The sequence below is a fragment of the Carassius carassius genome, chromosome 21 (genome assembly GCF_963082965.1).
Source record: "Carassius carassius chromosome 21, fCarCar2.1, whole genome shotgun sequence".
NCBI lineage: Eukaryota > Metazoa > Chordata > Actinopteri > Cypriniformes > Cyprinidae > Carassius > Carassius carassius.
In genome coordinates, this window is record NC_081775.1 from 8,310,567 (window position 1) to 8,334,017 (window position 23,451).

A 23,451-nucleotide genomic window follows, 5' to 3' on the forward strand; every position below is an offset into this window, starting at 1 on the left:
ACAGTCACATTTTCTACATCTGAATAGACCAGTGTAGCTAAACAAATGCATCTATATTTTTCACCCTTTACATTTTTTAATCAGAGCAATTTTGACAAACATTGTTGCCAGTTAGATTCAAAAAGAGGGATTTTTTAAAAATTTAACCGAGGGAGTAAAATACAACAGTTTGTTCATATTAGATTATTTATTTAATACTATTATTATTTAGATTACGGTATTATATTGATTAATCTATTCACTTACAAAATAAATCTAGTTAAAGATAATAGAGGCATGTTTTCCAGAACCTTCTCAACTAAAAATAACACCAGAAGCAATATTTATCCATTTTCATTTATATCTACCATCATAAAAACAAATAGCAATATTCATCTTTACAGTAAAAAAATGAAAGAAAAGAGTGAAGATTGTTTTCTTTCTTTTTCTCAGTGTACATATATTTTAACTAAGACATTGAACATGGAATGTTTTTGAAGGCAAAAAAATAAATCCTTAAAATCTGAATTTAAAACAGATTTACTGAAACAAGCAGTTTTAACTGATTCACAAAAATGAATCAAACTGTAACGCTGTTTTGAATCAAAAAATGTAACGAGAGTTTCACACTTATTAATACTATCAACACCATCACACACACCAAACTTTGAGACACGTCTAATAAAATTGGCTAAATAAAATGCTCATCAAAACCATCCTGACAAGTGGCTTAAAATACACCATTAATATTAAACATATATCAGCCAACTTTAGCTCTGAATAATAAACTCTAGACTCTCACAGGCCGGCATCGGTGGCTAAAGGCCAAACAACAAGTCAAGAAAGAACTTGCCAAGAATGAGTCAGTGTGTGTGTGTGTGTGTGTGTGTGTGTGTGTGTGTGTGTGTGTGTGTGTGTGTGTGAGAAAGGGTTTTGCCCTTTCACTGCAGGGATTACCCAAAGCCCCTCCAGCAGGACTCCGTAGACGGATGGATACAGGAAAGAGAAAGGAGGGAGTGTATCCTGATGGACAGATATGGGATAGAGGCGTGCCCAGACGGATCAGTGGATGGAATGCTATTAAGACGGGTCTCTGGCACAGGACCCTCAAACCGCTGTGTAACACGGCTTTACGCTCAGATTACACACATGAGCTCAGTCATTCCTGCAGTGCAGCAACTGTACTTCTCATCAGCATGTTTACAAGATGTGGGATCGCCTCATAACAAGAATAACACTATTACATCATTTCCAGTCAATGTTTACTTTAATGTTCAAAACAACGTTTGTTGACCTAAATAACAAAGCTGTTTTATAGATTAAAACGGATTACAAATCAAAACATGTTTCTGGCAAATAAACTATTCTGACTGGTGTTTTAAAAGGCGCATGTATTAAATGTGTATATAATGTCTTTAAATACAAACTTTAGCCTTAATTATACCACTGAAGCGTCTAAATGAGTTTTAGATTAAATGCAAAAATTATGCTACTATCGTGACACCAACTTTGGCTTTGCTGTTATGCTAACTACACTAGCATTTGATATCAGTGTGGCTTTTTGTGTCAGTGAGGACATGCATCACAGAGTAACAAGACTGTTCACAAAAAGAAGAGATATAATGGGAGCTAATGGTCCCTTTTGAAAGGTTAAGTATGGTCAAACGCTCTGGAATTTGATACACTCGTTTATTCTCCATTTCTTTTTTTTCTGGGAATCCCCACACCTCCAGCTGTGAACAAATACATAATAGCCATGTTTATGTGATTTTGGTCATAAAAAAAGAGAGGGAAAACAGAAACAATGTTGTTTTCATGGCAAAAAAAAACTTCCTGATGATGATGACGACTAACAAGAACAAATCCAGCCAGTCATCTGCTTCTGATTAGCATATTTCCATTATTATGAGGAAAACTTTGACTTTAACAAAAAAGAAATATGACATGTATTACAATGACACAAATTACTGAAATGACTACTCATAAAAACAATACAAATTTACTTTAAAAAGACTAAAGTCGACTGAGCAGCGAAAGAAGAGCAAGCTGTCATGTCTGTTTCAGGCCTACAGCTGCTCCTAATGCGATCGATACAATCTGACAGTAAAATCATTGAATTGAGGTCATCAGAAGAGGGCTTCCCTCACCATGTGAGGCCAGTCCTCTGTGCACCAGCAGCAAAAAGTGTTTTCATTAGTGAAGAAGGGCTTCCTTCACCAGTGCAAAAAAAGAAAAACACTCTCAAAAGCCTTCAATATGAGCAGCGCAAACCAGCAGATGTGGAGATTTCAAGAACGCTGCAAGATGTTTCTGATAAGCAGTTCTGATTCAACACGTTTGACCAATTAAGCGAAACAAGAACGCAAGTGAATTTTTGCATAAGAAAAAAGACACTTTGTGAATTTTCCCTCAGGGATTCCCACTAGACACCCAATTTCACCTACTTTAAAAGTGTCCAGAATTACAGTATCTACAGAAGCATCTCCACTCCAGAACTGAGGAGCACAGAAGGAAAGCGGGAACAAGGAGGAAGGAGGTTCCCAGGTTTCTGACTCATCCAGTGCACTTCATCACTCCATTTCTGGTCATTATTACTGCCACTCGTATTGACGAAACGCAGGACTCCGGTGAAAGCACTAGCTAACTATTATCTGCGTCACGCGTGACAAGAGCCAATGCTCTCAAACACTCACTTTCTTTCTCTTGCTCTGCTCCTTGAACTCTCACACACTGCTCTCCCACCTTCAGATGCCTCTTCACAGCAAATCTGAATGAAACAATCTCAAATACGAGCAAGCTGACACTTCTCCTTTCCACCTTTTATTCCAGGAGCAAAAACAGAAGGAAAAGGAAACCAAACAGGAAAAGCAAAAGGAAGAAACTCACCATCACCGTGGAGAGCTACCCCACGCTCTGCCTGTATGAAGTGTGTGAGTAAATGGGATGTTTTGATTTTTTTTTTTTAGGGTCCAGCGAGAGAAGGCGAGCTGAAGTCCAGGCTCGAGGGAGTGGGCTGCACGCGTGCAAAGGAAGGAGAAAAGGAGAGATGGCTGAAGGAGTGTGCCTCAAACAGAAGAGCGCTTGCTCTCCTCCCTTTCCAGCCCTGCCATCGCAAAACAAAACGCCCACGCTTCTCTTTCTCTGCTCTGACCCCAGTGCGCTCTCTCGTGCTCTCTCTCTCTCCCTCCCCGCGCTCTCGCTCCTTCTCTGTACACAGACCGAGAGACGGCCCCTTCAGAACCCAGCCAGCCAATCAGAGACGGACTCTGTTTCTCAGCCCAGCCGTGCACACCCACACAAACATACAGAGAGAGAGAGAGAGAGAGAGGGGTGAGTGACAGGAGACAGAAAACATGCAACAGGATGTTGTTTGTGTGGGTTAGAGGGAAAATGGTGTATATGAACACAAACACAGATGCGAGGAGACAAGGTGAGGGATTGTAATTGACAAGAAAAGATGAGACGAGAACACAACAGACAAGAAAGAAATTAAACAAGAAGAGAAGATGCTATAAGAGATTAAGAAAGAGAAAAAGAGAGGAGGCAAGACAAGAAACAAGAACAAAAGTAAAAAGGACAAGCAAAGAACAGAGAAAAGACCAGAAAAAAAAACACAGAGGAGACCAGATGTGAGACAAGAAGTGGAGAGACGGGATGAGACGAGAAGAAAGTGAGGTGAGATGAGATGAGATAAGAAAAGGAGGAATAACAATAAAAGTGAACAAACGAGGGGAGAAAAGATATAAGGAGAAGAGAGATGAGAAGACAAGAGACATGCCAAAAAAGAGAAAACAGAATAGACAAGAGAATGAGAAAAGAGAAGAGGTGAGACAGCTTGAGAGTAAAAGAGAGAGGAAGAGATGGGAGAATAAGAGAGAAAAAGAGACAGGTGAGTGGAAAAGACAAGAGATGAGAACAGAAACAAAAGAAACTAACAAAGAGACAAGGTGAGAAGAGAAGAGGTGAGTCAGGCTGAGAACAGAACAGAGACGAGAGATGAGACAAAAAGAGTGCAAGAGAAGAAAAGTGGTGTAACAAAAAGAGACTCGGACGGGTGAGAGGAGATGATAAGAAAAGACAAGACTACCTGAGACATGGTGTGACATGAAAAGAAAAGGAGGAAGAGAAAAGAGAGGTGAGAAAAAGAGACAGGGTGGAAATAGAGAATAAGACAATGATGAGACAAGATTTGAGACATGGAAAGGAGAAGACATGAGTAAAGAAAAGAAAATAAGAAAAGGAAAGAGATGAAACAAGATGAGACAAGTAGTGAGAAGAGGGGCGCTTAGAGAAAAGAAGAGACCAGGAGACGAGAAGAGACCAAAAGAAAGGAGGTGAATAGAGACAAGAGGAGAAGAGAAGAGAAGAGAGGGGAAGAGATGAGAAGAGAAGAGAAGAGAAGAGAAGAAAGTAAAAAGAGATGAGAAGGGAGGAAACAAGAGACAAGAAGCTGGGGAAATGTTTATGTTGCAGTCACTGAAGCTCAGAGAGGGCAGAGGTGTATCTCTGCCATACAGCTTTCATTTCCCCTTCTCCATTTGTTTATGTTTCTGCGTTTCCACTGTGACAACAGTCACAACACACACACACACACACACACCTGGCATTTCCAACACCCTGCTGCTTAACAGGAAAGTCAAGATGCAAATCGTGCTGACCGTATCTCTACATGTGAACCTCAGGTGTTTGCTACGGCTGAACTTTCACATACTAGCACTTCACAAATAAAATTAAGCAGAGCATACACATCATTCAGCCTGCTGTCAAACACAGAGCTCATTCTCCTAAAGAGATGTTCAGACATCTAAAGAAAACTGGACAGTAATGATAAATCAAATCCAGGCAGCTATTCTGTGGCTCGGGCCGGTGGTCCAGTGAGAGCAGGAGAGTGGGCGGCTACATATGTGAGCACATACGCCTGAGTGTGTATGGACATGGGAGAGAAACTGTGTTTGTTTTTGTGATGCCTTTAAGGCTTAGGCCAACAAATACTGCCAGAGCCCTTTTAACTTATTTTTTTTAATCTGCACTTTATTTTGTGACATACACTTAAAGGGTTAGTTCAGCCAAAAATGAAAATCCTGTCATTAATTACTTACCTTCATGTTGTTCTAAACCCTTCAGACCTCTGTTCATCTTCAGAACACAAATTAAGATATTTCTGATGCATCTAGTGAGCTCTCTGACCCTCTGTAGACAGCAAGGATCCTTACACAATTCAAGGCCCAGAAACATAGCTAGAGGATTGGTAAAATAATCCATTTAAAGGAATAGTTCACCCCAAAATTTACATTGTCATCATTTACACACTCTCAATTTGTTATAAACTTGTAGATATTTTGAAGAATGTTAGTAACAAAACAGTTGATGAGAGCTGTTCAGGAAAGAATACTAAGAAAGTCAATGGTTACCATCAACTTTTTGGTTATCAGCATTCTTCCAAAAAAAATCTTCTTTCGGGTTCAACAGAAGACAACTTTTTTGGGGGGGTTGAAGTTTAAATCTGCACATTGTTTAAAGGATACAACTGGGCAACACGGAATAGCCATTACATTAAAAACATAATCATAAAAACATCACTAAATTTCCCACCATAATAAAACGCAGTTTCCATGAGCCCTGGACCGGATGCTGCTTGTGTATGTGAGGATTCTCCCATAAGCTGAGAACAGGTGGGCATGAGGTTGGTGTATCCTAGTGGGCAGAGCTCTGAAGCTCAGCGAGACATGACGCCCGAGTGTTTTTAGTCCGCCATGTGCCAAAACTGATGAAACCACAGGCTGCTTCCTCACTGCTACTGGTAGACACACTAACACTATCTCAACACTAATGTTACGACCTCCGCTCTGTGAGGACTGTACCAATGTGCCAAAAGGCCACTGGGCAAAACAGCAACAACACATGTACACACACCATAGTGATGCCATCTGTCTGTAAATCCAGCCAGTTTAGGGCATTTTCAGTGAGGAGTCGTAATCTCTCTGGATTTATGTCTGTGTGTGTGTGTGAAGGGATTTAACTGCACTGAATCGCAGGAACTCATGATGGCATTCATCACACACATGTGTATGAACAGCAGACTGGCTCGACCAGATATACACACATCACTCTTATCTCCAGACTGGATCACGCTGTAGCTGTGATACGCTGAACTTTGACATATAAGTGCAGCAGCATTCATAGCATTGTGACTTACGTTGAACAGATTGGTCTTATTCCTCTCGAAGAAAAGTCCTTGTGGCGGCATGTGCTTCAGCTGTTGCCATGGGACACTGCTCCCTAGCAACACGTCTCGTGCCCATTGCAGGTTCTGTGAAAACACTAATAAATTCAGTCAGCTCTGTATGCAGGAGAGCGAGAGAGGGTGACGACTTGAACTGAGGGAAGTCTGAAGTCTTTACCCTGGAGTCCCAGTCAAGTCTGAAGTCTTTTTTGTCAGGAGTCTAAGTCGAGTCTCAAGTCATTTAATGGCTTGCTTAAAAATCCCATTCAGAATCCTCATGTATTGAAATCTTCCAATTTATGAATCTATTTTATAGGCTATAGACAAAATATATGATCTAAGATCTGCTGTGTGTAAAAAAAAAAAAAAAAAAAAAAAAAAAAACATTACCATGTTCAAAACTGTTTTTCTGTAAACAAATTCTATAATAAGAGACATAATACCATGACAAATCAGGAAATATTAGATACAGATATTGCAAAACCATACAAATAAAGTTTCTTTTGATATATGTGAGGGGTATTCAATTAAAGTTCCAAGAGGCACGCCTCTTATGTTTTACAAGCAGACGTCTGGATAAAATGATATTTACCATAAAGGGGCAAACGTTTGCATGATTAAAGAGGATAGGTCACCCATTCAATTGATAGATTAACGGCTAGTTAAAGATGTAAAGGAAATGGAACTATAGTAGTAATAAAAAATTAACTGACTCTAACAATCAGTTTCTTGCTCACCTTTCCTCCTAATGCCTTTTAACACAATTCGGTAGCAAATGAAGACTGAAGCGAGGATGTGGTTTTCATAACTGTGAAACTCCTTGTGGTAGAAAAACAATGCAAAAAAAGAATATAATTACACCACAATACACACTAAAGCATAAAGCACTATGCAGAGATAGGATATACTATATACTGCCTACAAATTTTCAGAAAGTAATGTCACAGCATGCAGCAGGTAGTGATAAATAGATTTCAAACTGTATTGCACTAAACTGTCACATGATTTTAATGCAGTATGCTGTTATTTTTGTTATTACTATATATTACCTACTAGTTATAAAGAAAATAGTATGTGATGTAATAGGTAGTGATAAACATTTCAAACTGTATAACACTAGACTATAAAGCCTGCAGTAATAGTACAGACAGTACACTGCCTACTGTTTCTGAAAAAGGTATGCATTATGTAGTAAGCATTTCAAATTGCAATACATAACTGAGACATGAAATCTAGTATTTATACTGTCTGCTGGTTTTTAAAAAAGTGTGTGAAAAAGCATTCAGTAGGCTACAGTGAGCAGGTAGTACATACTGTTTTCAAACATGTCTTGTACATAGAGTTTGCATTAAAGTAATAATAAATGTTTGAAGTGAACACAGTATGTGAACTAGTTCGCTGCAGGTAACATTTTTATTTTTTTCCCAATAACATTTCTTTCAAAGTGTTTCCAAACATATTATGCTATACAAGTCACATAACCTCACAAAATATGATTATTTTGCAATTTTAGTCCAATTTTGAGTAAAAATTTATTCTTGCAGTCAGGGTTGCCAGGTCTGTTTAATAAAACAAGCCCAATTGCTTCTCAAAACTACCCCAATCATAGCCAAAACGTGCCCTATGGTTTTCTGGGCAAATTGGCTTTCAAAATTGTGTTTTTTTGGGGGGGGATAACCTGGATAACCTAGTAGGCTATCCAGATATTCTATACGTAAAATCTTAAAAAGAACTGATTAACTGAGCCCAGGAAAACACAGAAACAACTTTAAAATGTAGACAAACAGCTCCCATTAGACGGGTAAAGACTGAAAGCTTCATCCAAACTCTTGTGACACTACGATATAATTACACTGTATCATCCCATCAAATCCATTTCCACACCGCTAATGCACCTTTAATGAACACATAACATTAGAACACTGCAGTCTGACTTCTTTATTAGGATACAGACACACATGTATCTCTCACTGCATGTCACACACTATACAAACGAGAGCTCAAACACTGTTTGGGGCCATTCATTAAATCCAAGAGCTAAATTTCCATGCTTTCGCCTTGGGATCGAATCGGGTGCGATTAAACGTGTTGTGGCGGTTATGAAATCTCTGGCTTGTCATGGTGGGGTGATTCAATTTCAGAGCTGAACAATCTCTGCTCAAAGATCAGACAGATTTCTCAGTGTGAAGGGATGGAGATGACATATGTGAGTCTGTTTGGTAAGAAAGTGTCTGAAAGGAGCACAAACACACATGCAATGGGGAGAGAGAGACATAAAGAATGAGAGAGATGATATAGTGACTCCAAGTCTGATATTTAATAGCTTTTTTTGAATAATGTATTGGCTCCTTGTGCATGGACTGAAACTTCCAGCTTCAAAAAGGATGCAAAAGCACCACAACAATAATTCATGTGCTTTATTTTAAGTCTTCTCATATAATGAAATGAAATTTTAAGTCAGTACAGTGATAATCGTCCCTGCCAAGGATCTGGACTTCGACTAAACCTTTTTCCTGTCTGAGTGACTGATTTTTTTTTATTTTTTTTTTGAGGTTGCAATGGTGCCAATACTATTCTGATTAACCTATAAACACTGCCATTTCTGTTGTGTAGGAGAAACATTAAACAGCAAACGGGCCAGAAGTGGTACAAAACCACATCTGGAGCCCTGTAGATTGAATTTAAGTCATTATTCAATGATAATCTTCCTCTCCAATGAGCTGTCAACCACTGAGATTTGTGAATAATCATTGGGACGGGTATCGTGAACCGGATCAAACAATTTATTGAAAACATTGTACTCAAAAAAAGTAAAAATGTTGTTACAAAACCAGGCAATTGCTATATTCAGACAATTTTTCAACACAAAGCTATCATACTTCCTTAGAAGGCTTGAAATATACTTTTTCGGTGCTTTTGTCATTTTCAGTAAATCACTGTTTGTGTTTCAAGGAAGACGGGAAATTGCAATGACATGAGTGTGAGTAAACGATAGAAAGGGAAACTAAAGCTTTCATAGAAAATTCACCAGAAATAAAGAGAGATGATCAGATGAAGGGACTGTATGACAATGATTTTAAAATGTTGGTTTCTATTACGAACAAAATGCTGTAATATGCTTCCAGGCAGGGCCCAAAATTAAGTGATTAAGTTTAAGTGAGTGAAGTGACATTCAGCCAAGTATGGTGACCCATACTCAGAATTTGTGCTCTGCATTTAACCCATCCGAAATGCACACACACAGAGCAGTGAACACACACACACACACTGTGAGCACACACCCGGAGCAGTGGGCAGCCATTTATGCTGCGGCGCCCGGGGAGCAGTTGGGGGTTTAATGCCTTGCTCAAGGGCACCTAAGTCATGGTATTGAGGGTGGAGAGAGCACTGTACATGCACTCCCCCCACCCACAATTCCTGCCGGCCCGGGACTCGAACTCACAACCTTTCGATTGGGAGTCCAACTCTCTAACCATTAGGCCATTACCACAATGTCACACTGGCCAATGGTGAAATAATTTAGAAAATTTACCAACCACAGATATTTCATACTGGCCATGAAACTGATTTTGCATTATTGTAAAAAAAAAAAAAAACAACAACAACATGTAATGACGACAATTACATTTTTCCTTGCATATCAGTGACAAAATGCAGGATGGCATGTCATTTGCAGCATCAAAAAAATGCTCCTTCACAAAATCATTAATACAAATCGTGACATTATCTGTACCAATATCATGGACCATAAGCATCACTTGGCCACTGAGTGTAGTTTACAACCTTTAAATGTTGTCATACACTCTTAAAAATAAAGGTGCTTCATGATGCCACAGAAGAACCTTTTTTGTCTATATGCTTTCTTAATGACCTTTCGCAGTGCGGGAACCTTTTCATAGTACCAGAACTAATTACTACCCATTTTTTTGGTGTTTTCGCACCGCCGGAACTGGGTATGTTTTTAGTACCAGATTGCCTTTTTCGAAAACTGAATTAGCTCCTACTCCGGAGCAGGGTCTAACCAGCTCAACTGGTACTAACTGTGACATAATGAGATATTGATTGGCCAGACGTGTTCGAAAACGCCCTCAACCGCCATGATTTAAAACGCTGTGTAAACGTACTGTAAACATTGAGTCAACTTATTTTGCAAGTATGATGAACAGTGATAGATGAACGGACGCTGAAGTGCAGGCACTTGTAGCATATATAGCACTGCCAGTTGTCGTTGGAGATTCTTAATCCTGCTTTCCGTTCTTCGCTTTATGTATACGTGGACATTCCATGTCCATTATTGTGAAACCTGCGAGACACAACAAAAACACAAGTCCCAATCACAGCGTCCTCCAACCTCCTGTTGTTAACGTTATTCTTCTTTGTTAACGTTGATGAAACACCACGCACAAATGACATAGCTGTCGACAAGTTTACGTCACATCCTAGTACACACTGTCAATGTGAATGCAACCCTTTAAATGGTACTGAGAAATAGTTCGCGCAAAATCGCTCCAGTCCTTTAGTACGGTAAATTTAGTTCTGTAATTAAAGTGGTGCGAAAAGCCCTATAAAGAACCTTTAACATAGGGGTGCGCGATAAATATCGTCCGATAATAAATGCGCATCTCATCAGTAAAGCCGGTTCTCTAATCAACGGTAAATTCCATCAGGTGCGTGATTTCACAAAGAGCCGCTGTTACTACACAGAGCCGTTGTTAACTGAATAGCTGCGCAAATCCACGTTCATTATCATCGTTTATTTGCGCAGCTAGTCAGTTAACAACGGCTCCCTGAAGTAACAGCAGCTCTATGTGAAATCACACACCTGATGGAATTTACTGCTGATTAGATAACCGGCTTTACTGACGAGATGCGCATTAATTATCGTACGATATTTATCGCGCACCCCTACATTAACATATGAAGAACCTTAACATTTCACAAAAGGTTCTTTGTGGCAAAAGAAGGTTCTTCAGATTATAAAAAGGTCAGAAAGAGATGGTTCTTTAAAGAACCTGTGTCTGAATGGTTCTCACAGATATTCCTGTGAATAACATTTTAAGCACCTTTATTTTTAAGAGTATATGTCTTTCACACTTTCAGTCTGTTTTTCATCATTAGTAAAATAAAATTTTGTAGGAGTTGAATCATATAGACAACAGGTTAAGTAGAAATATTAAAATGCAAAAACAAATAAATATAGCAAAATTCTCCTCTTTATACTTATTTTTCTAGCTGACTGACGAGCTTATGGACACCAAATGTTTATTATGAGGTAAATGATTATTACGTTGCAATGTTTACAAGCTTTACACGTTTTTTGCAGTTTGAAACACTGAGGGCCCTATCATACACCCGGCGCAATGCGACGCAAGGCGCAGCGCAAGTGTGTTTGCTAGTTTCAGTCTGGCGCCGTCCGCATTTTCCTGTCCAGCGCCACGTCGTTTAATTAGCGAACTCATTTGTAAAAAAGAGGTGTGTTCAGGCGCATTGCTGGCGCATTGATATTTTAAGGAGCTGAAAATAGACTGAACCATAGACCAACTCAAACCTAGTCTAAAGTTAATGGCGCAATATTTTTTTTGTTATTTAAAGAGCGCGTTGGTAGAAAATGTGCCTCTGGGCGGGTTCACGGTGCGCATTGACTTTGTTTATTACACACAGGGATGCGCATCACACAAACATGCCAAATATTAAAAACAAAAGGATTACAGTGCAATAACATTTATTGTTTGTTTCGTTATGAATTTTGAATAATTTAATAAAATTTTATTAGTCACAGAAAATAAAAATATGACGAAAATTCCACAGGCGAAGTCACGCAGTTCGTGACCGACAGATCATTAGGGGCTGGTCTATGTGGTAATACAGTAGGCATTCATCGGGCAGGACATCCAAATGCTCATCTATCATTTATCGACCTCAAATATGGGTTATCATCTGAAATATGCAAGAATTAGTAACTTTACATGGCCACTCAATCTAATGTTAACCAAGAGAAATGTATGTTATTGTGTCTGTGTCTGTGTGGAGTGGAGCTGAACAGCAGCACGTGCTCACTGCAGGACAGATGGTAATACATCGTTCAGATCTGTAAAGACTCTACATTTATTTGTGTGCACTCACAATAAAAACAAATTGGGCTTTTGATAAAGAATGAAAGCAAACAGGACGCGCTTTCTGCCGTCTCGTTTTCTGTGAACTTGTGCGCGAAACATTTGTATATCTTTACCTTATGGACATGAAAAATATAACTATAGAGAGTGAAACGTCTACTTTCAAATAAACCAATTCAAATGGAAAACAAATTATCAGATTAAGTAACATCACATACAGCCGCGTCCTTTACTGTGGAGATGACGAGTCAGTGTCGTCGACTAAAATTATTAAAATGTTAATGGAGTCTACTTACTGTTTTTCACTGACACATTCATAATCATTAGGCTACTTCTGCGGTGTGCTGTGGCAAGCTCGTGTGCTTGAGCGCACATAGGCTACGTAGGCAATTAAAGGCTCATAATAATGATTTAAATGGTTTATTAACAAACATGCGATTAGTCGGGTAATGCTTAAAATTAACGACTACTAGTCAACCAAAAAAATCCTTAGTCAAAGACAGCCCTATTCCATACAAAATCAATATGACTATTTGTGAAATATATCATATACTGATTTCTTTATAATCATTCAAATTAATAATTACAAAATGGATAGTTATGATACTGGGTGCTGATTGGTTAAAACAGCCATCCAAAACACACAATATAGCAACAGCTACTGCACAGATATTGAATCCAAAAATGTCAAATGTTTTTCATAATCATTTAAGTACTTTTATAATAGCAATACAGTACTCAATTTTCTCCTCTTCTGCATTAATTCTATCACATCTGAAGGGCTTACGTGCATGCCACTGCTATGCGTAACAAAGGTCTTCAGCCCATTTGAGCAGGAAGTTGAGTTATTTAGCAGGGGGTTTTACATGTTGACCACATGTAAAGTAAGTATGGGGAATCCCCACTGACCCCATGTGCACACCTATCAACACATATCAACCACAAGTCAAAAAAACAAACTGCAGCAGATACATTAGGCTTTAGGCAAGTGTGTGTGGTTTGTTTAGCGGTCAGGGGTGTTAAATAACATTCTGGCACTGCACTAAACTTGACACTACTGCTCTTTTTTGCACCCATGATGTGAGTGGGCCAGTCGTAATATCTGTAGGTAGTGGAATCCACCGTGCATAGGCTTCAAACATACACACACACACACACACACAGACACTGATGAAAATGACATCATCCTCTTGGCTCAGTTAGTATAAGAGATAGACACTTATCTGCTGACGCTGATGTTCTTGTACAGTAAATGGTTGTTATAAAGCATATGTGTTAGGTCTGGGACAATAAATTGATGCAGAATCGATTCGTGGATCGGTTCTTCGATTTTCAGAATGCATCGCGATTCCTCTGGAATTGATTCTGAGCTTAGATTTTAACAGCAGATGGCGCTCTAATCTAGTTTTTATCCGCACACTCAAATACTCATGAAGAAGAGTGCTAAAGAATGCTGAGTCCTGTAATTTCACTTCATCTTAGAATGCTTTTATGATGCAAGATTAGGGATATGCCGGTATCTAATTTTCCTGTTGCGGTTAATTGATAATGCTTTTATCACGGTATGCGGTATTATCACGGTACTGAAATTTTGTTTTAAAAAAAGTGGTCATAATACAGTATAACAGGTTAAATAACTTTTTTTCTTATAACAAAAATATTTAAAACAAAGCAAATTGACTTAAAATAATTTAAGACAGTTTAAAAATAGAAAATGATTTTACATAAAATACAGTGCAATGCATAAAATATAGTGTAATCAGTTCGGACATCGCATAGTGCTCATTCAATAAATGCACAGCTAAACAATGAGCAATAGCTACATTTGCTATAGAAGTTATTAATCTTTGTTAAAAAATACAAGTCGTAGTTCATGTTAGCTCATTAAATAACACAGTTGCAACTTTCAATTTTAACAATGTGTTATTAAATATTGGAATACCTAAGATTAATGAATGTTCAGAATATTTTTTTCATTGGCAGTTTATGTTAACTAATGAAGCCATAATGTAAAGTGTGAATGAAGAATAAAAGATCAAAACACTTTCAAACAATATCTAGGGCATTTGTAGTTCAGATTAAAAAAAAATGAATGTTTGAAGATAAATAGCCTATTAAGTCTACATATTTCAGTAGTTGGCACTGTAATAAACACCATAGGGAAAACACAAATCTGAATGGTTATTTAAGATTATTTTTATGTTTACAGGGTAAGGGCTGCATTTAGCGCCATCTTCACATCAGAGCGCATGCACTCTTTCAAGCAGCATACAGGAGTGTTGTGCATTTTAAGCAGCTGATGGGAATAATATTCTTAAAATGCATTCAAAATTCTAAATAATTTTTTATATATATTTATTCACGGTATTTAGAAGTGCCCACGATAACAATATCGTGCATATTAATCACCGCAATATATCGCATTACCGAATACCGGCACAAGTCTATGCAAGATTAATGTAAATTAATACATTAATACATAGCCCACTGTGAACTGTCGAATTTTCTGAATGATTATTTTAGGTTCAAGTGTGTGCAATGATTTGGAAACGAGCAGAGTATGGGTGTTTCTAAAGCATGCAGTGCCATCTGCTGTTTAAAACTAAGCTCAGAATCAATTTGAGAAAGAATCGAGATGCATTCGGAAAATCTCAGAATCGATGCTGAATCATTTCTTGATTCGCGATGTATTGATTTATTTTCCCAGCCCTAATATGTGTATATCTGTTTTTGTGTCAAAACACTTTCCAGTGTTATGTACAGGGACAACTATAACTACAAGCCATTTGTGGTATGATTTCCTAAAATGATAAATACAGTGGAGATTACAAAACATTGTTTGAGCGGCCCAACACTGACAATTGTAGGGAAGAGACTAAATTAGGTGAATCTCATTAACACGGTCAAGAAATGTAATGGTTAAACTTCAAATCAATGAGAAATAATCTTTATGAAGAGAATTAAGCCTGTTTCAAAGCTTTAGTAATCTACTGTAAATTGAAAAATATAATTCTGATTAGTATAATGTGAATAATGTTTATTATTAAATTGTTACTATACTGCATATTAAACCGTCTTAGACAAAACATCTGTAAATAGTATTTTAGAATGATTTTAATGCAATTATTTTCACACTGCAATAATGAGACTTAGAGTAACATTTATTATCATTATTATTATTATTATTTTTATTAATACTCATTGGCCTGTTCAATCAATAGCAAAAGTTAGGAAGCAGCATTATTCAGTAAATACATTCTTATATTACATAATTTTTGATAATATTTTGAATTAGATTTTTTTATACTGCCATTTGTTTTCACTTATTATATATGTTTTAAGTTATTTTTATATATAGTTTTAAGCTTCAGTTTATGTAGTTTCAGTTACATTAGTACTTCAATTTAAACTAAACCGTAAGAAATGTTGCCATGGCAATTAACGGAAATTAAACTGACATCTCGTCAGTAAAGCTGGTTCTGTGATTAGTAGTAAATCTCCATCACATGCTTTCAGATTGAACAGCATTTACTAAAAAGAGCTGCAGTCCATTGACAAGCCACTCAATATCATGCTCATTATTGGAGTTAAATCGCCTGTGATTATCAACGCAATATTGCATAGCTTGTCAGTGAACTATGGATTTGTGTAGTAAATGCTGTCCGCATTCATATTTTTGCACAGCCATTATAAAGAGTACAGCATACTATAACAAATATGTAAAATAGCATATATTACTTGAAATAATAAATTATTAATATACTAATAATAATTGTAGTGTGACGATCAAGGCTGATATATAATCCGATATTTGACATTTTTCAAATATCGGCATCAGCCGATATTTTTCTGTTTGACCAATGTTTTTGAGGCAGGACTTTTATTTTAACAGCACAGTAGTAATGTAGTACTTTCTTGTACTCAAGAAAAATATTGAGTTACTTTTACTTAAATTAAGAAATGACTAGATTTCTAATATACATACATATAAACAAGTATTAAATATTTAATATGAAACATAGTGCAGTAAAAAGTACAATATTATGCTTTGGAATTTTTCTAAAGAAACACTTATAATGTACAGACAAACATTTACAGCAGACTAAAAATACTTCATTACTGTCCACCGCTGGTTTATTGGTTTTTCTCCCCTCTTCCCACCCTCTACACTCCTACTTTTCCACAGATTTACATGCAGATTTTTCAAATCTGAGGTGTGAACAACCAGTGCTAAAACGGGAGTTTCATGACACTTTACAAAAAGTTTCTGTTTATTGCAGTACTTTAGAAAATCGTTACTACATCAGGGTTGCAAACGTATCATAGGTGAAACAGATGCGCCCACGGGAAGAAAAATGTAACTGTACTTTAAAATATATATCTATATATATATATATATATATATATATATATATATATATATATATATATATATATATATATATATAAATAAATAAAAAGATCTCTACTTTAGTTGACTCAGGCCACAGGCAAGTTTGCATTCTTGTATTTCAGTGGCACAGAATTGATTCACTGTGTGGTGTGTGTATGAAGTGTATGTGTGTTTGCGCACCTTGTGTGTCCTGCTGTAGGCATACATTTGGTGCCAGATGATAGAGACTCTTGTAGTGTTGCGGGAAGCGACTCAGACACAGGAAGAGAGACCTCACACACACATGCACTAGCGTTTTCCTCTGCTCTCTCTGTCCCGGTGGCAGACACTTAGGCAGCTCTATCACCTCCAGCGGCTCTGGCCTGCGCTTGCCCTCACTGGAGGAGCTGGTCTGGGGGTGAGGTCTGTGTGGTTGGGCAGTGTGCAGCGAATGAGGTGGAGCTTGGGTCGGGGTGTCTGAGGTAGGAGTTTTGGGAACGGAGGCCTCAGGGGATGTGTTGGATAAGGTGGTGTCCGAAGACTCTTGTGTAACTGAAGATTCTTGAGAGAGTGTGGCAGAGCTGATATCCATGTTCTTGTCCTCCAAGGGGCCTGTGGGATTTCAAGAGGGCAGAGGTAACCACCAGCTGCAAATATTGATTTTAAAAAGGTGCAGAATAGGAGAAGATAATCTACTGCATTTTGTGCTCTTGGCAAGACAATTAAAAATGTAACAAAAATTCTGTACAAAAACACTTCTTTACTACTGAACATAAGTTTGGGGTTGGTGAGATTTTTTTTTAAGTCTCTTATGCTCAACCCTGCCCGAATTTATTTTATCTTAAATACAGAAAAAATATTTTTTTAAATAGTGTTTTCTCTTTGAATACTTGTAAAAATGTAATTCATTCCAGTGAATTTTCAGCATTATTACATTACAGCATTGTTACAGTTTGCACAGGATCCTTTTAGTTCAATATTTTGTGGAAACAGTGATATATTTTTCTGTGATGCAGCAGAAAAAGTTCAAAATAAAAGCATTTGTTTGAAATGTAAACTTTTAACATAATACATGGAGCTTTTAATTGATTTAATGTGTTCCTGCTGAAAAAAAAAGAAAATAAAACAAGCTTTTGAATGGTAGTGTAATAGCATAAAAAGAAACACGTAAAATAATAAATATTAAATATTAATACCAAATATGAAATTATTTTTTCACGGTGTAATAAGACTTTGCATTATGTAGGTGTTTAAAAGAACTGGGATCAATACCTGCGTCATCTATTATGGCCGGTTTCTTTTTTCCAGTGGCATTTGATTCTTCCAGAAAAAAACTACACTTTCCAGGATCGACCTTGTGGCTGCTGTCCTGTGAGCTGGTGGCATCCACGAAGACATCCTGCAAGGAGCCGGAGTCTGACAAGCCAGCAACACTGTCCTGACTTTGCTCTGATTTTAGGGAAAAAATATACCACACAATTACACTCATTCAACAAGACCTTCATCCTCTCTCTCTGGATTGACAGATTTACAAATGGTAGCTATACCTGAAGAGCAGGCAGGCTTATGTTAGGACAAGGATTTGGTTTTTAACAGAGGAATGGAAATTAGGATTTGTACCTGAGAGCATTTACTATGATTTTTTACAGATTAAAGGAACAGTAATAGAGTGCTGCAAGAGTGAATCCTAAAACCCAGAAACCAGTTGAGTGGGTAATTGGATTTTATTAATGGGTTTTTGTTTAAATGCCTGAAATAAGGTCTGTGTTTAACATAAGCCCAAGAAGTGTCAATGTTTTTGATACAGAAAATGTATCAGTAAATTTGCATTTGATGGTCAGTTTGTATGCAAATGTATATTTCTGACTAACTTTTTGCACTTTTGATGTTATTTCTAGTGGGAAATCAGTATTATAGTAATTAAATATTAATTAAAAGCATTTGGAAGATAACTTACATTTTTTACTTTCGCCAATTGTATTTAGGTTTCAAAGTTAATATTTTGTTGGTCACAGAGCTTATTTTCTGCAATAATCCAAATCACAATTCCTAAATTTAAAAATCTTATTTGATTTGTTTGGAGAAAACCATGGTGATGCCAACTTCTGGGCTGACATTTAAAAAAAAAAATACATCACTGCAGCACTCATTTGAACACCAACATGAAAATTCTGTCAAAATTTACTCACCCTCATGCTCATCCATACCCATATGCTCTTAACTTTCTAATGCCGAATACAAAATGTTTTGCTTCTACATGCTTGAAAGTCAATGAGGGAAAAGACTGTCAAAAAAGGGGGGAAAGTACCAAAAAAGTAGTCTATGACTGCAAGTCTTCTGATGCAATTAAATGTGCAAAAAATACTTAAATTTAAGAAGTTATTCACTGATTATATTTCCTTTCACAGAAACTCTCATATATCATTTGTACATTTGCTTTATTCAAACAGCTGCATGGGCTTTCTCCTTGAAGTCATACAGGTTTGGAAGGAAATTAAGGTGAGTAATTAATGAAAGAAGAACTATTCCTTTAACAGGTGCAATGATTTTGATCCAGGTCTGAGGTCAGAGGTTACAGGGCAAGACCACAGGGTGCACGTTTCAATGCCGTGTTGAATCAGTCTGCTCCTGAGGTAGAGCAAAGCGCTTGGTAATATTGTGCTTCTTTTATTAAGCCCAGAAGAGAAAGTTAATGTAATTCCTCTTGTGCTGCCCGCAAACAAGCAGAAAAAAAGCCCCTGAGCATGCTGGGAGTGTCAGCATTTGGCACAGAGGGTAGAAATTCAATAGCACACACCAGCACCTCCATGACACAACAAAGTTTGGTGGCAACACCCCCCTCCCCTCCTACACAGAACGCCAATGCACCCACACACTCAGCGTGAAGGAGAAAAATGGTGCTGTGTCAGCGCAAAATTGCAACCTCCTGCAGAGCGCATTAGCAGCTTTAGACCAACATTGCCAGAAGGCACAAACACGAAACACAGCAGGACTGGACAACTAGATGTCTGTCATGTCATACAGTGTGAGCTACTCTGCCACACAAACGTGGGTCTACTGTGTGTTGTGTGTTTTCATGTGTGTTTTCGGTTACTTGCAGTGACTGAGAAATGAGCTGCGTGTCATCTGAAAGTTATAGATTCCATCAGTTTTCCACCCGAGCTGCTCCCTTCAGTTGTGTGTTCTGCGCACAATTCAAATGCTCCGGGAGAATGCTGCTCTCCACCCAAATATAAAAGCTAGTGTCGGTTAAATGAAGATCTGTCGAAAGTACTCATGGCTCGATTGGACTCTCAGAAGTCAGAAGTGACAAAACTTTAAAACTTTATTGTATTATGGACGTTGCCATCATTGATTTTTCTTTGGTCACTGTTGCTATGGTAACTGGTAAGAACCTTTATACAGACAGTATTCCAAACGCAACTGTAAGCTGCTGTGTGAATGGTCCATTTCGGGACTTAAACTTGTAAGTAAATGTGGTTGTCAATCCCAAAAACTGACAGTGTGAACGTAGCCTTAGAAATACTGAGAGAATCATAAAAATGTCCAATGAAAGAGCTCAACAGTCTTCACAGATTTTAAGCAATAAGAAATATTTTCCTTTCAATGCTGACTTACACAAAATGTAAAATGTGTTACAATGTACATTCTTAGTTAAATTTGTCAAAAATGTCATATTATGGCAGGTGCTACATGATTCTACACATTAGCAAAATTTGGCTAAAGAATGATGTTAAAGGGATACTCTGCCCCAAAATGAAAAGTTTGTCATTAATCACTTACCCCTAATGTTGTTCCAAACCCATTAAAGGTTAGTTTATCTTCGGAACACAATTTAAGAGATTTTTTTGGATGAAAACCGGAAACTTGTGACTGTCCCATTAACTACCAAATAAATTACACTGTCACAGTCCAGAAAAGTATGAAAGACGTCATCAGAATAGGCCATCTGCCAACAGTGGATCAACCATTATGAAGATCCAAGGCTAAAATGGACTGTGGCAAAGTGGAAAACTGTTCTGTGGTCACACAACGGATTCGATCTGAAGTTCTGAAGTTCTTTTTGGAAAACTGGGACACCATGTCATCCCAAATAAAGAGGACAAGGACAACCCAAGTTATTATCAGCGCTAAGTTCAGAAGCCTGCATCTCTGGTATGGGGTTGCATGAGTGCGTGTGGCAAGGGCAGCTTACACATCTGGGAAGGCACCATCAATGCTGAAGGTATATCCAAGTTCTAGAACAACATCCAGACATCGTCTCTTTCAGGGAAGACCTTGCATTTTCCAACATGACAATGCCAGACCCAGGGAACTACACTGTGACCAAAATGCAACTTTTGAAATGACATTGCGACCCTTATTTTTATGAGGTCGCAAATGTATCACTGATTATTTTTGTACCTACCTTATTTTTTAGGCAATATGCTTTGATTTACGATGAGCATTTATTAAAACAGAAATGTGTATTTTAAAAATACGTTTTTTTTTTGAATGAACAAATACAAATCGCAGTTTAAACAAACAGAAAAGGATGCGAAAGAGCTTAATTTAGCACCGCGGTGTCCTGGTGTTCAGGGCGCAAGTAGAGACGTGTCTCAAAGTCTTCTTGCTTTTGTACCGACAAGTACATACTAAATATGTCAAAATACCTGTCTTGGAAAGTGTGTTTGAAAGTGAAAGTAAAGAGTTGGAAAGAAATCGGATGTGTATCATTATAATGGATGCATTGTCTCTTAAAGTGACTTTAATTGCTAATGCAACCTTTTCACACCACAGACTGAACAAAATTAAACATTTCTTGCTTGGTAATTGTTCAACAAAGTATGGATAGTTGAGTAAATATTGTAATACTGACAGTTGTCTGAAGTTTTGGTTGATTCCATTACATATCTTTCTATCAAAGTTATCTTACATTATCAAGAGGAATTTGTTTAACTTTAAGTTCTTGCCATATTTTATTACCAATTTCTAAACTATAACAGATAAACTGTAATAATGTGAGAAATGTTGAAGGTGTCTGAATACATTTTGGTTTGACTGTGTATTTTATTTTACAGTAGCATAGCAAGAACCATAGCAAGAACAAATGCCTTAAAAAACACTGTTATGTTCAGAGGTATGAAGTAATGGAATAAACTACCAAAGCATATCATACTTACTAACAATGTCAATAAATTTAAATTATATGTAAAACAGCATCTATCAAAATAATACATCTGACTGTTTAGATTTATTTATTTTTGTTTGTGAACATGTGTAGGTATATATATAGGCGTATGTGTATGAATGTGTTTTTATATGTGTGTATATTTCATGCCCGTATGAGGGTACATATGTACTTTGATATGTGTATATGGGTATATGTATGTGTATGTGTATTTACCTTTTCCATTTATTTGTTGTATTTTTAATGATTTATTTTTCTTTTTGTTTATGTATATATTTTTCAGGACCCCAGGAAGAATAGCTGTAGCACGGCTGTAGCTAATGGGGATCCTTTCAATAAAAAAAAAAAAAACAGTGAAGACTATGCAGTGCTATTTTAAATCAGTTTCTGGACACCTAAAAACCGAAGAAAAAAAAGTAAACAATGTGTAAATAGCACAAATAAATAAATAGAACGAACATACAGTAAATATTAAACAATTTCAAACAGGGCCCACTGTACAACCTGCACCAGGGCCCCTCTAATCCCAGCTACGGCCCTGGGTTAAGGTACCAAGATGGATCAATGCACTGTGTGCACTGTAAGAAATAAAACAAGAAGGCATGTGGTTTAAAATAAAAAGCACATCTGTATGCAATACAGTTTCATTATTATCCAGAGCGGCTTAATAAAATTGAAATTTGAAAATTAAAAAATTTAAAATTAAAATTTGTGCGACCAAATCATGTTTTGCACCAGTAACTGAAAAAGTTAGTCGCGCAAGTGCCACAAGTGGAAAAGGTTAGTCTAGTTCCCTGCAGACTACATACTGCATCAATTACAACATCATGGCTGCGTAGAAGAAGGATCCGGGTACTGAAATGGCCAGCCTGCAGTCCAGATCTTTCACCCATAGAAAACATTTGGTGCATCATAAAGAGGAAGATGTGACAAAGAAGACCTAAGACAGCTGAGCAACTAGAAGCCTGTATTAGACAATAATGGGACAACATTCCTATTCCTAAACTTGAGCAACTTGTCTCCTCAGTCCCCAGACGTTTGCAGATTGTTATAAAAAGAAGAGGGGATGCCACACAGTGGTAAACATGGCCTCGTCCCAACATTTTTGAGATGTGTTGATGCCATGAAATTTTAAATCAACTTATTTTTCCCTTAAAATGATACATTTTCACAGTTTAAACATTTGATATGTCATCTATGTTGTATTCTGAATAAAATATTGAAATTTGAAACTTCCACATCATTGCATTCTGTTTTTATTCACAATTTGTACAGTGTCCCAACTTTTTTCCAACATTTCCAACAACCCTAAAACACTACATAATGCAATGTGCAATGCAACATACAGATAAAACACTTGTAAAAGACCTATTGAGATTTTAAACAATGGAGAAGTGCTAATTAAATTCACAATCGCAGATGAATCGCCTTCGAACATGATATTGCAAAGCTTGTCAGTGAACTACGGCTCTGTGTATTGAATGGCGCTCCATCTAAAAGCACATGATGGAGAATTACTACTAATCAATGAACCTGCTTTACTGACGACATGTGCATGACAATCACATGTGATTTATCGTGTAGTCCTACTCCC

General features: G+C 37.3%; 1 pseudogene; it reads right to left on the reverse strand.

Moving 5' to 3' along the window:
- The window catches only part of LOC132098247 (calcineurin-binding protein cabin-1-like), a 112,068-nt pseudogene that overhangs the window by 36,568 nt on the left and 52,049 nt on the right, over positions 1 to 23,451 (reverse strand).